General features: G+C 56.9%; 1 protein-coding gene across 4 annotated transcripts in view; it reads left to right on the top strand.

Annotated features, from left to right (window-relative positions):
* Positions 1–2,187: 2,187 nt before the first annotated feature.
* The window catches only part of LOC137466451 (helicase SRCAP-like), a 54,996-nt gene continuing 44,730 nt past the window's right edge, over positions 2,188–12,453 (top strand). For all 4 annotated transcript variants that reach the window (XM_068178177.1, XM_068178176.1, XM_068178178.1 and 1 more), the window contains exons 1-2: positions 2,188–2,259; positions 6,175–6,317. The gene's annotated coding sequence lies outside the window, so the exon portion shown is untranslated. The remainder of the gene's footprint in view (positions 2,260–6,174; positions 6,318–12,453) is intronic.

Genomic DNA, 12,453 nt, shown 5'->3' with positions numbered 1-12,453 from the left:
CCAGGTGAGCTCAGGTGAGCCCCCAGGTGAGCCCCAGGTGAGCTCAGGTACCCCAGGTGTGCCCAGGTGGGCTCAGGTACCCCCAGGTGAGCTCAGGTGAGCTCAGGTGTGCCCCCAGGTGAGCTCGGGTGTGCCCCCAGGTGTGCCCAGGTGTGCCCAGGTGTGCCCAGGTGAGCTCAGGTGTGCCCCCAGGTGAGCTCAGGTACCCCCAGGTGAGCTCAGGTGAGCTCAGGTGAGCCCCCAGGTGAGCTCAGGTGAGCCCCAGGTGAGCTCAGGTGAGCTCAGGTGTGCCCCCAGGTGAGCTCGGGTGTGCCCCCAGGTGTGCCCAGGTGAGCTCAGGTGAGCTCAGGTGTGCCCCCAGGTGTGCCCAGGTGTGCCCCCAGGTGTGCCCTGGTGAGCTCAGGTGTGCCCCCAGGTGTGCCCAGGTGAACCCCAGGTGAGCTCAGGTACCCCAGGTGTGCCCAGGTGAGCTCAGGTACCCCCAGGTGTACCCAGGTGGGCTCAGGTGTGCCCCCAGCTGAGCCCCAGGTGAGCTCAGGTGTGCCCCCAGGTGAGCTCAGGTACCCTCAGGTGAGCCCCAGGTGAGCTCAGGTACCCCAGGTGTGCCCAGGTGTGCCCAGGTGAGCTCAGGTACCCCAGGTGTGCCCAGGTGAGCTCAAGTGTGCCACCACGTGAGCTCAGGTGTGCCCCCAGGTGTGCCCAGGTGTGCCCAGGTGAGCCCCAGGTGAGCTCAGGTACCCCAGGTGTGCCCAGGTGAGCTCAGGTGAGCTCAGGTACCCCAGGTGTGCCTCCAGGTGAGCTCAGGTGTGCCCCCAGCTGAGCCCCAGGTGAGCTCAGGTGAGCCCCAGGTGTGCCCAGGTGAGCCCCAGGTGAGCTCAGGTGAGCTCAGGTGTGCCCCCAGGTGTGCCCAGGTGAACCCCAGGTGAGCTCAGGTACCCCAGGTGTGCCCTGGTGAGCTCAGGTGTGCCCACAGGTGAGCTCAGGTGAGCTCAGATCTCCTCCAGGTGGGCTCAGGTGCCCCCAGGTGTGCCCAGGTGGGCTCAGGATTTCTCGGGTGCCCCCAGGTGGGCTCAGGACCCCCCAGGTGGGCTCAGGACCCCCCAGGTGTGCCCAGGTGCGTTCCCCATCCCTGACTCACCTGTTCTGCTCTCCCCAGGTGCTCTCAGGTGCCCCCAGGTGCTCTCAGGTGTGCCCAGGACCCCCCCCCCCCAGGTACGTGCCCCACCCCTGGGTCCCCCAGGTACCCCCCAGGTGCTGCCAGGTGTGTCTCAGCCCCCCCAGGTGTGCTTAGAACCCCCCAGGTGTGTCCCAGGTGTGTCCCAGGTGTGTCCCACCTGTCCCCAGGTGTGTTTTGAACCCCCTGGGTGTGTCCCAGGTGTGTCCTTCACCTGCCCCCAGGTGTGTTTTGAACCCCCTGGGTGTGTCCCAGGTGTGTCTCACCTGTCCCCAGGTGTGTTTTGAACCCCCTGGGTGTGTCCCAGGTGTGTCCCACCTGTCCCCAGGTGTGTTTTGAACCCCCTGGGTGTGTCCCAGGTGTGTCTCACCTGTCCCCAGGTGTGTTTTGAACCCCCCCGGGTGTGTCCCAGGTGTGTATTACTTGGCCCTGGGTGTGTCCCAGGTGTGTCCCACCTGTCCCCAGGTGTGTTTTGAACCCCCTGGGTGTGTCCCAGGTGTGTCTCACCTGTCCCCAGGTGTGTCCCACCTGTCCCCAGGTGTGTCTCAGGTGTGTCTCACCTGTCCCTGGGTGTGTCCCAGGTGTGTCCCACCTGTCCCCAGGTGTGTTTTGAACCCCCTGGGTGTGTCCCAGGTGTGTCTCACCTGTCCCCAGGTGTGTCCCACCTGTCCCCAGGTGTGTCCCAGGTGTGTCTCACCTGTCCCCAGGTGTGTCCTAGGTGTGCCTTAGGCACCTGAGGTGTGTCTTACCTGTCTCAGGTGTGTCCCAGGTGTGTCCCACCTGTCCCCAGGTGTGCTTAGAACCCCCCAGGTGTGTCCCAGGTGTGTCCCTCACCTGTCCCCAGGTGTGCCTCACCTGTCCCTCACCTGTCCCCAGGTGTGCTGTCAGTTTCCCAGGTGTGTCTCACCTGTCCCCAGGTGTGTCTCAGGTGTGTCTCACCTGTCCCTCACCTGTCCCCAGGTGTGTCCCACCTGTCCCCAGGTGTGCCTCACCTGTGCCTCACCTGTCCCCAGGACGCCCCCCCGGCCTCACCGGCACCGTGGAAGTGGAGTGTGAGGAGGAGGAGGAGGGCCCCGCGCACACAGGTGAGACCGGGGACAGGTAAAGGGGGTGGGGCAGGTAAAGGGGGCTGGGACAGGTAAGGGGGGCTGGGACAGGTAAAGGGGGTGGGGCAGGTAAAGGGGGTGGGACAGGTAAAGGGGGACAGGTAAAGGGGGTGGGGCAGGTAAAGGGGGCTGGGACAGGTAAGGGGGGCTGGGACAGGTAAAGGGGGTGGGGCAGGTATGGGGGGACAGGTAAGGGGGTGGGGCAGGTGCAGGTACAGGTGAGACAGGTAAGGGGGTGGGACAGGTAAGGGTGGGGCAGGTAAAGCAAGGCTCAGGTGAGGCAGGGCAGGTAAAGGGGCTCAGGTGGGACAGGTGAGGGGGCGGGGCAGGTATGGGTGAGACAGGTAAGGGCACAGGGCAGGAAAAGGGGCTCAGGTGAGACAGACAAAGAGGGGCTCAGGTGAGACAGGTAAGGGGGAGGGGCAGGTAAGGGGGCGGGGCAGGTACAGGGGTGGGGCAGGTAAGCAGTGGGACAGGTGAGGGGGGCTCAGGTGGGACAGGTAAAGGTTGGGCAGGTAAAAGAAAGCTCAGGTGAGGTTAGTGAGCCTCAGGTGGGGTGAGGGAGCCTCAGGTGAAGCTGGGGCCTTCCAGGTGAGTCTCACCTGTCCCAGGTGAGCTCTCAGGTGTCTCCCAGGTGTCTCAGGTGTGTCTCAGGTGTGTCCCAGGTGTCTCAGGTGTGCCCCAGGTGTGTCCCACGTGTCTCAGGTGTGTCCCAGGTGTGTCTCAGGTGTGTCCCAGGTGTCTCAGGTGTGCCCCAGGTGTGTCCCACGTGTCCCAGGTGTGTCCCAGGTGTGTCTCAGGTGTCTCAGGTGCGTCCCAGGTGTCTCAGGTGTGTCTCAGGTGTGCCCCAGGTGTGTCCCAGGTGTGTCCCAGGTGTGTCCCAGGTGTGTCTCAGGTGTGTCCCAGGAGTCCCAGGTATCTCAGGTGTGTCTCAGGTGTGCCCCAGGTGTGTCCCAGGTATCTCAGGTGTGTCCCAGGTATGTCCCATGTGTCTCAGGTGTGTCTTAGGTGTGTCTCAGGTGTGCTCCAGGTGTCTCAGGTGTGTCCCAGGTGTCCCAGGTGTGTCTCAGGTGTGTCCCAGGTGTGCCCCATGTGTCTCAGGTGTGCCCCAGGTGTGTCCCAGGTGTCCCAGGTGTGTCTCAGGTGTCCCAGGTGTGTCCCAGGTGTGCCCCAGGTGTGTATCAGGTGTCTCAGGTGTGTCTCAGATGTCCCAGGTGTGTCCCAGGTGTCTCAGGTGTGTCCCAGGTGTCTCAGGTGTATCCCAGGTGTGTCTCAGGTGTGTCCCAGGTGTCTCAGGTGTGTCTCAGGTGTCCCAGGTGTGTCTCAGGTGTGTCCCAGGTGTGTCTCAGGTGTGTCCCAGGTGTGCCTCAGGCACGTCCCAGGTGTCCCAGGTGTGTCCCAGGTGTGTCTCAGGTGTGTCCCAGGTGTCCCAGGTGTGTCTCAGGTGTGTCCCAGGTGTGTCTCAGGTGTGTCTCAGGTGTGTCCCAGGTGTCCCAGGTGTGTCTCAGGTGTGTCCCAGGTGTGCCTCAGGCACGTCCCAGGTGTCCCAGGTGTGTCCCAGGTGTGTCTCAGGTGTGTCCCAGGTGTCCCAGGTGTGTCTCAGGTGTGTCCCAGGTGTGTCTCAGGTGTGTCCCAGGTGTCTCAGGTGTGTCCCAGGTGTGTCCCAGGTGTGTCTCAGGTGTGTCCCAGGTGTCCCAGGTGTGTCCCAGGTGTGTCCCAGGTGTCTCAGGTGTGCCCCAGGTGTCCCAGGTGTGTCCCAGGTGTCTCAGGTGTGCCCCAGGTGTCCCAGGTGTGTCCCAGGTGTCTCAGGTGTGTCCCAGGTGTGTCCCAGGTGTTCCCCAGGTGTGTCCCAGGTGTGTCGCAGGTGTCTCAGGTGTTCCCCAGGTGTCTCAGGTGTGTCTCAGGTGTCTCAGGTGTGTCCCAGGTGCCTCAGGTGTGTCTCAGGTGTGTCCCAGGTGTCTCAGGTGTGTCTCAGGTGTCCCAGGTGTGTCTCAGGTGTGTCCCAGGTGTGCCTCAGGCACGTCCCAGGTGTCTCAGGTGTGTCCCAGGTGTGTCTCAGGTGTGTCTCAGGTGTGTCCCAGGTGTGTCCCAGGTGTGCCTCAGGCACGTCCCAGGTGTCTCAGGTGTATCCCAGGTGTGTGCAGGTGCCGTGGCGCAGGTGAGGCTGGCGGGGCTCAGGTGAGGCTGGGGGTCTCCAGGTTAGTCTCACCTGTCCCAGGTGTCTCAGGTGTGTCCCAGGTGTGTCCCAGGTGTCTCAGGTGTGTCCCAGGTGTGTCTCAGGTGTGTCCCAGGTGTCTCAGGTGTGTCCCAGGTGTCCCAGGTGTGTCCCAGGTGTGTCCCAGGTGTCTCAGGTGTGTCCCAGGTGTCCCAGGTGTGTCCCAGGTGTGTCCCAGGTGTCTCAGGTGTGTCCCAGGTGTGTCCCAGGTGTGTCCCAGGTGTGTCTCAGATGCCCCAGGTGTGTCCCAGGTGTGTCTCAGGTGTCTCAGGTGTGTCCCAAGTGTGTCCTAGGTGTCTCAGGTGTGTCTCAGGTGTGTCCTAGGTGTGCCTCAGGCACGTCTCAGGTGTGCCCCAGGTGTGTCCCAGGTGTGTCCCAGGTGTCTCAGGTGTGTCCCAGGTGTGTCCCAGGTGTCTCAGGTGTGCCCCAGGTGTCTCAGGTGTGTCCCAGGTGTGTCTCAGGTGTGCCCCAGGTGTATCAGGTGTGTCTCAGGTGTGCCAGGTGTGTCTCAGGTGTGTCCCAGGTGTGCCCCATGTGTCTCAGGTGTGTCCCAGGTGTCCCAGGTGTGTCCCAGGTGTCTCAGGTGTGTCCCAGGTATCTCAGGTGTGTCTCAGGTGTGTCCCAGGTGTCTCAGGTGTGTCTCAGATGTCCTAGGTGTGTCCCAGGTGTCTCAGGTGTATCCCAGGTGCCTCAGGTGTGCCTCAGGTGTGTCCCAGGTGTGCCCCATGTGTCTCAGGTGTGTCCCAGGTGTGTCCCAGGTGTGTCCCAGGTGTCTCAGGTGTGTCCCATGTGTCTCAGGTGTGTCTCAGGTGTCTCAGGTGCATCCCAGATGTCTCAGGTGTGTCCCAGGTGTGCCCCATGTGTCTCAGGTGTGTCTCAGGTGTGTCCCAGGTGTGTCCCAGGTGTCTCAGGTGTGTCTCAGGTGTCCCAGATGTCCCAGGTGTGTCCCAGGTGTGTCCCAGGTGTCCCAGGTGTGTCCCAGGTGTGTCCCAGGTGTCCCAGGTGTGTCTCAGGTATCTCAGGTGTCCCAGGTGTGTCCCAGGTGTGTCCCAGATGTCTCAGGTGTGTCCCAGGTGTGCCCCAGGTGTGTCTCAGGTGTGTCCCAGGTGTCTCAGGTGTGTCTCAGGTGTCTCAGGTGTGCCTCAGGCTCGTTCCAGGTGTCCCAGGTGTGTCCCAGGTGTGTCCCAGGTGTCTCAGGTGTGCCCCAGGTGTCTCAGGTGTGTCCCAGCTGTGTCTCAGGTGTGTCTCAGGTGTGTCCCAGGTGTGTCCCAGGTGTCTCAGGTGTGTCTCAGGTGTGCCCCATGTGTCTCAGGTGTGTCCCAGGTGTGCCCCATGTGTCTCAGGTGTGTCCCATGTGTCTCAGGTGTGTCTCAGGTGTCTCAGGTGCATCCCAGGTGTCTCAGGTGTGTCCCAGGTGTGTCCCAGGTGTGTCCCAGGTGTCTCAGGTGTGTCTCAGGTGTCCCAGATGTCCCAGGTGTGTCCCAGGTGTGTCTCAGATGTCTCAGGTGTGTCCCAGGTGTGCCGCATGTGTCTCAGGTGTGTCTCAAGTGTGTCTCAGGTGTGTCCCAGGTGTGTCCCAGGTGTCTCAGGTGTGTCCCAGGTGTCTCAGGTGTATCCCAGGTGTCCCAGGTATGTCCCAGGTGTCTCAGGTGTGTCTCACCTGCGTCTCACCTGTGCAGGTGCCGCGGCGCAGGTGAGGCTGGGCCGCCCGGGCGCCCCCCCCCAGCATGAGGCGCCCCCTACCCAGCAGCCCCTGCGGCCGGGGGGGGGGGGCGGCCCCGGGGCCCCCCCGCCCCACCCCCACCCACCGCTGCACCCCCAGGTGAGTGGGGGAGGGGCGGGGGGAGGGGGGACCCCGGAAACGGCCCCAAAGTGACCCCAAAAACGGCCCCAAAATCCCCCCAAAAACAGCCCCAAAGTGACCCCAAAATCCCCAAGAACGGCCCCAAAATGATCCCAAAAATGGTCCCAAAGTGACCCCAAAATCCCCAAAAACGGCCCCAAAGTGACCCCAAAAACGGCCCCAAAATCCCCCCAAAAACAGCCCCGAAGTGACCCCAAAATCCCCAAGAACGGCCCCAAAGTGACTCCAAAAACAGCCCCAAAGTGACCCCAAAGACAGCCCCAAAGTGACCCCAAAATCCCCAAAAACGGCCCCAAAATGACCCCAAAAATGGCCCGAAAATCCCCCCAAAAACGGCCCCAAAATCCCCAAAAAAAGCCCTAAAGTGACCCCAAAAATGGCCCGAAAATCCCCCCATAATCCCCCAAAATCTCCCCAAAATTCCCCTAAAAATGACCCAAAATCCCCCCAGAAATGGCCCCGAATTCCCCCCAAAATCCCCCAAAATTTCCCCAAAATTCCCCTAAAAATGACCCAAAATCCCTCCCAAAAATGGCCCCAAAATCCCTCAAAAATGACCCAAACCCCCCCCCAAAAATGGCCCCAAAATTCCTCCGTGAACTACCCCAAAATCCCCCCAAAAATGCCCCAAAATCCTCTGAAATGGCTCCAAATTTCCCCCAAAATCCCCCCCAAAAAAACCCCAGAATAACCCCAAAATCACCCAGAACCAACCCCAAAAATCCACAAAAAATGCCCCAAAATTCCCCCTTAAAGTCCCCAAAAATGACCCCAAAATTGTCCAAAAATAGCTTTAAAACTGCTCTAAAATCAGCCCCAAAACCCCCAAAAATGGCCCTAAAATCCTCCCAAAATCCGCCCTAAATTTTCTAAAACCCCCCAAAATCCCCTCAAAACGCCCCAAATTCCAAATTTCCCCCCAAAATCTTTAATTTCTCACCTGAAGTCCTTCCAAAATCCCAAATTTCCCCTAAAACTCCTCTCATTTCTCCTAAAATTCCATCAAAAATTCCCAAAATCCTGAATTTCCTCCCCGAACCCCCCTAAAATCCCAAATTTTGTCCTAAAAATCCCAAAATTGGCCCTGAAATCCTCCCAAATCCCAGCGAGATTCCCTGAAAATTTCCTGAAAATTCTTTGAAATCTCTCCGAAGTTCCCCCAAACCACCCCAAAATCCCAAATTTTCCCCCCAAAACCCCGATTTTTCCCCCCAAAATCCCAAATTTTCCCCCCAAAATCCCAAATTTTCCCCTAAAAACCCCAATTTTCCCCAAAATCGCCTGAATTTCCCCCAAATCTACAGAGACTCTCGGGCAGGATGAGCGGTTCCAGCCCTGGGGTCCCTAAACCCCCGAAACTCCCCCAAAATCCCCTAAAATCCCCCCAAAATCCCCCAAAATCCCAAATTTTCTGCTAAAAATCCCAAATTTTCCCTTGAAAATCCCAAATTTTCTGATAAAATCCCTAAAATTCCCCCTAAAAATCCCAAATTTTCCCAAAATCTCCCGAATTTGCCCCAAATCTACGGGAGCCTTTGGGCAGGATGCCCGGCTCCAGCCCCTTGTCACCAAACCCCCTGAAACTCCCCCAGAATCCCCCAAAATCCTGGAAAATCCCCCCAAAAGTCATGAAAATCCCCCCAAAATCCCAAATTTTCCGCTAAAAACCCCAAATTTTCTGCTAAAATCCCCAAATTTCCCCCGAATTTTCCCAAAACCGCCTGAATTTGCCCCGATTCCAGGTGCCCTCGGGCAGGATGAGCGGCTCCAGCCCCGTGTCCCTGAGGACCACAAACCCCCCTTAAATCCCCCCAAAATCCCAAATTTTCCCCCCAAAATCCCAAATTTTCCCCTAAAATCCTTGAATTTTCCCCTAAAAACCCCGGATTTTCCCCTAAATCCCCGAATTTTCCCAAAATCTCCCGATTTTGCCCCGATTCCAGGTGCCCTCGGGCAGGATGAGCAGCTCCAGCCCCGTGTCCCTAAGGATCCTTAACCTTCCTGAAAATCCCTCAAAATCCCCTGAAAATCCCCCCAAAATCCCAAATTTTCCCCTAAAAACCCGAAATTTTCCCCTAAAACCCCCAAATTTCCCCCGAATTTTCCCAAAACCTCCTGAATTTGCCCCAATTCCAGGTGCCCTCGGGCAGGATGAGCGGCTCCAGCCCCGTGTCCCTAAGGACCCCAAACCCACCTGAAATCCCCCCAAAATCCCCCAAAATCCTTGAAAATCCCCCAAAATCCCAATTTTTCCCCTAAAAACCCCGGATTTTCCCCTAAAATCCCCGAATTTTCCCAAAATCACCTGATTTTGCCCCAAATCTACGGGAGCCTTTGGGTAGGGTGACCGGCTCCAGCCCCGTGTCACCAAACCCCCTGAAACTCCCCCAGAATCCCCCAAAATCCTGGAAAATCCCCCCAAAATCCCAAATTTTCCCCTAAAAACCCCGGATTTTTTACTAAAATCCCCAAAATTCCCCTAAAACCCCCGAATTTTCCCAAAATCTCCCGAATTTGCCCCGATTCCAGGTGCCCTCGGGCAGGATGACCGGCTCCAGCCCCGTGTCCCTGAGGACCCCAAATCCCCCCAAAATCCCCTAAAATCCCCCCAAAATCCCCCCAAAATCCCAAATTTTCCCCTAAAAACCCCGGATTTTCCCCTAAATCCCCGAATTTTCCCAAAACCTCCCGAATTTGCCCCGATTCCAGGTGCCCTCGGGCAGGATGAGCGGCTCCAGCCCCGTGTCCCTAAGGACCCCAAACCCCCCTGAAATCCCCCCAAATCCCAAATTTTCCCCTAAAACCCCTAAATTTTCTGATAAATTCCCCAAATTTTCCCGTAAAATCCCCGAATTTTCCCAAAATCTCCCGAATTTGCCCCAATTCCAGGTGCCCTCGGGCAGGATGACCGGCTCCAGCCCCGTGTCCCTGAGGACCACAAACCCCCCCTGAAATCCCCCCAAAATCCCAAATTTTCCCCCCAAAATCCCAAATTTTCCCCTAAAATCCTTGAATTTTCCCCTAAAAACCCCGAATTTTTGCCTAAAAACCCCGAATTTTCCCAAATTTTCCCGAATTTGCCCCGATTCCAGGTGCCCTCGGGCAGGATGACCGGCTCCAGCCCCGTGTCCCTGAGGACCACAAACCCCCCTGAAATCCCCCCAAAATCCCCCCAAATCCCCCCAAAATCCCCCCAGAATCCCAAATTTTCCCCCCAAAATCCCAAATTTTCCCCTAAAATCCTTGAATTTTCCCTTAAAAACCCCGAATTTTTGCCTAAAAACCCCGAATTTTCCCAAATTTTCCCGAATTTGCCCCGATTCCAGGTGCCCTCGGGCAGGATGACCGGCTCCAGCCCCATGTCCCTGTGTCTCCAAACCCTCCTGAATCTCTCCCAAAGTCCCCCAAAATCCTCCCAAAATCCCAAATTTTCCCCTCAAATCCCCAAATTTTCCCCTAAAAACTCCAAATTGTCCTGAATTTTCCTGAATTTTCCTGAATTTGCCCCAAATCTACAGGAGCCTTTGGGCAGGATGAGCGGCTCCAGCCCTGTGTCACCAAACCCCCTGAAACTCCTCCAAAATCCTGGAAAATCCCCCCAAATCCCAAATTTTCCTCCCAAAACCCCAAATTTTCTGCTAAAATCCCCAAATTTCCCCCGAATTTTCCCAAAACCGCCTGAATTTGCCCCGATTCCAGGTGCCCTCGGGCAGGATGAGCGGCTCCAGCCCCGTGTCCCTGAGGACCCCCAAATCCCCCCAAAATCCCCCCAAAATCCCAAATTTTCCCCTAAAAACCCCAAATTTTCCCCAAATTTCCCCCGAATTTTCCCAAAATCTCCCAAATTTGCCCCAATTCCAGGTGCCCTCGGGCAGGATGACCGGCTCCAGCCCCGTGTCCCTGAGGACCCCAAACCCACCTGAAATCCCCCCAAAATCCCCTAAAATCCCCCCAAAATCCCCCCAAAATCCCAAATTTTCCCCTAAAAACCCCGGATTTTTTACTAAAATCCCCAAAATTCCCCTAAAAACCCCGAATTTTCCCAAAACCTCCTGAATTTGCCCCGATTCCAGGTGCCCTCGGGCAGGATGAGCGGCTCCAGCCCCGTGTCCCTAAGGACCCCAAACCCCCCTGAAACTCCCCCAAATCCCAAATTTTCCCTTAAAACCCCTAAAATTTCTGATAAATTCCCCAAATTTTCCCCTAAAAACCCCCGGATTTTCCCCTAAAATCCCCGAATTTTCCCAAAATCTCCCGATTTTGCCCCGATTCCAGGTGCCCTCGGGCAGGATGAGCGGCTCCAGCCCCGTGTCCCTGAGGACCTCAAATCCCCCCAAAATCCCCCAAAATCCCCTAAAATCCCCCCAAAATCCCAAATTTTCCCCTCCAATCCCCAAATTTTCCCCTAAAAAACCCCGAATATTCCCCTAAAACCCCGAATTTTCCCAAAATCTCCCGAATTTGCCCCAATTCCAGGTGCCCTCGGGCAGGATGACCGGCTCCAGCCCCGTGTCCCTGAGGACCCCAAATCCCCCCAAAATCCCCTAAAATCCCCCAAAATCCCCCCAAAATCCCAAATTTTCCCCTAAAATCCTTGAATTTTCCCCTAAAAACCCCGGATTTTCCCCTAAACCCCCGAATTTTCCCAAAATCTCCCGATTTTGCCCCGATTCCAGGTGCCCTCGGGCAGGATGACCGGCTCCTGCCCTGTGTCTCAAAACCCCCCTGAAATCCCCCCAAAATCCACCCAAAATCCCCCAAAATCCTTGAAAATCCCCCCAAAACCCCAAATTTTCCCCTAAAAACCCCGAATTTTCCCAAATTTTCCCGAATTTGCCCCGATTCCAGGTGCCCTCGGGCAGGATGACCGGCTCCAGCCCCGTGTCCCTAAGGCCCCCCAAATTCCCCCAAAATCCCCTAAAATCCCCCCAAAATCCCCCCAAAATCCCAAATTTTCCCCTAAAAACCCCAAATTTTCCCCAAATTTCCCCCGAATTTTCCCAAAACCTCCCGATTTTGCCCCGATTCCAGGTGCCCTCGGGCAGGATGACCGGCTCCAGCCCCGTGTCCCTGAGGACCCCAAACCCCCCTGAAATCCCCCCAAAATCCCCCAAAATCCCCCCAAAATCCCAAATTTTCCCCTAAAAACCCCAAATTTTCTGCTAACACCCCCTAAAAACCCCGAATTTTCCCAAAATCTCCCGAATTTGCCCCGATTCCAGGTGCCCTCGGGCAGGATGAGCGGCTCCAGCCCCGTGTCCCTGAGGACCCCAAACCCCCCTGAAATCCCCCAAATCCCCCCAAAATCCCCCCAAAATCCCAAATTTTCCGCTAAAAACCCCAAATTTTCTGCTAAAATCCCCAAATTTCCCCCGAATTTTCCCAAAATCTCCCGATTTTGCCCCGATTCCAGGTGCCCTCGGGCAGGATGACCGGCTCCAGCCCCGTGTCCCTGAGGACCCCAAATCCCCCCAAAATCCCCTAAAATCCCCCAAAATCCCCCCAAAATCCCAAATTTTCCCCTAAAATCCTTGAATTTTCCCCTAAAAACCCCGGATTTTCCCCGAATTTCCCCCGAATTTTCCCAAAATCTCCCGATTTTGCCCCGATTCCAGGTGCCCTCGGGCAGGATGACCGGCTCCAGCCCCGTGTCCCTGAGGACCCCAAATCCCCCCAAAATCCCCTAAAATCCCCCAAAATCCCCCCAAAATCCCAAATTTTCCCCTAAAACCCCCGAATTTTCCCCTAAAATTCCCGGATTTCCCCAAAACCTCCCGATTTTGCCCCGATTCCAGGTGCCCTCGGGCAGGATGAGCGGTTCCAGCCCCGTGTCCCTGAGGACCACAAATCCCCCCAAAATCCCCTAAAATCCCCCAAAATCCCCCCAAAATCCCAAATTTTCCCCTAAAACCCCAAATTTTTTAATAAAATGCCCAAAATTCCCCTAAAACCCCCGAATTTTCCCAAATTTTCCCGATTTTGCCCCGATTCCAGGTGCCCTCGGGCAGGATGACCGGCTCCAGCCCCGTGTCCTTGTGTCACCAAACCCTCCTGAAATCCCCCAAATCCCCCCAAAATCCCCCCAAAATCCCCT

Source organism: Anomalospiza imberbis, unplaced genomic scaffold (genome assembly GCF_031753505.1).
Source record: "Anomalospiza imberbis isolate Cuckoo-Finch-1a 21T00152 unplaced genomic scaffold, ASM3175350v1 scaffold_214, whole genome shotgun sequence".
NCBI classification, from domain to species: Eukaryota; Metazoa; Chordata; class Aves; order Passeriformes; family Viduidae; genus Anomalospiza; species Anomalospiza imberbis.
The sequence above is the reverse complement of the archived record's forward strand: the minus strand, read 5'-3'. Positions and strand labels throughout refer to the sequence as shown.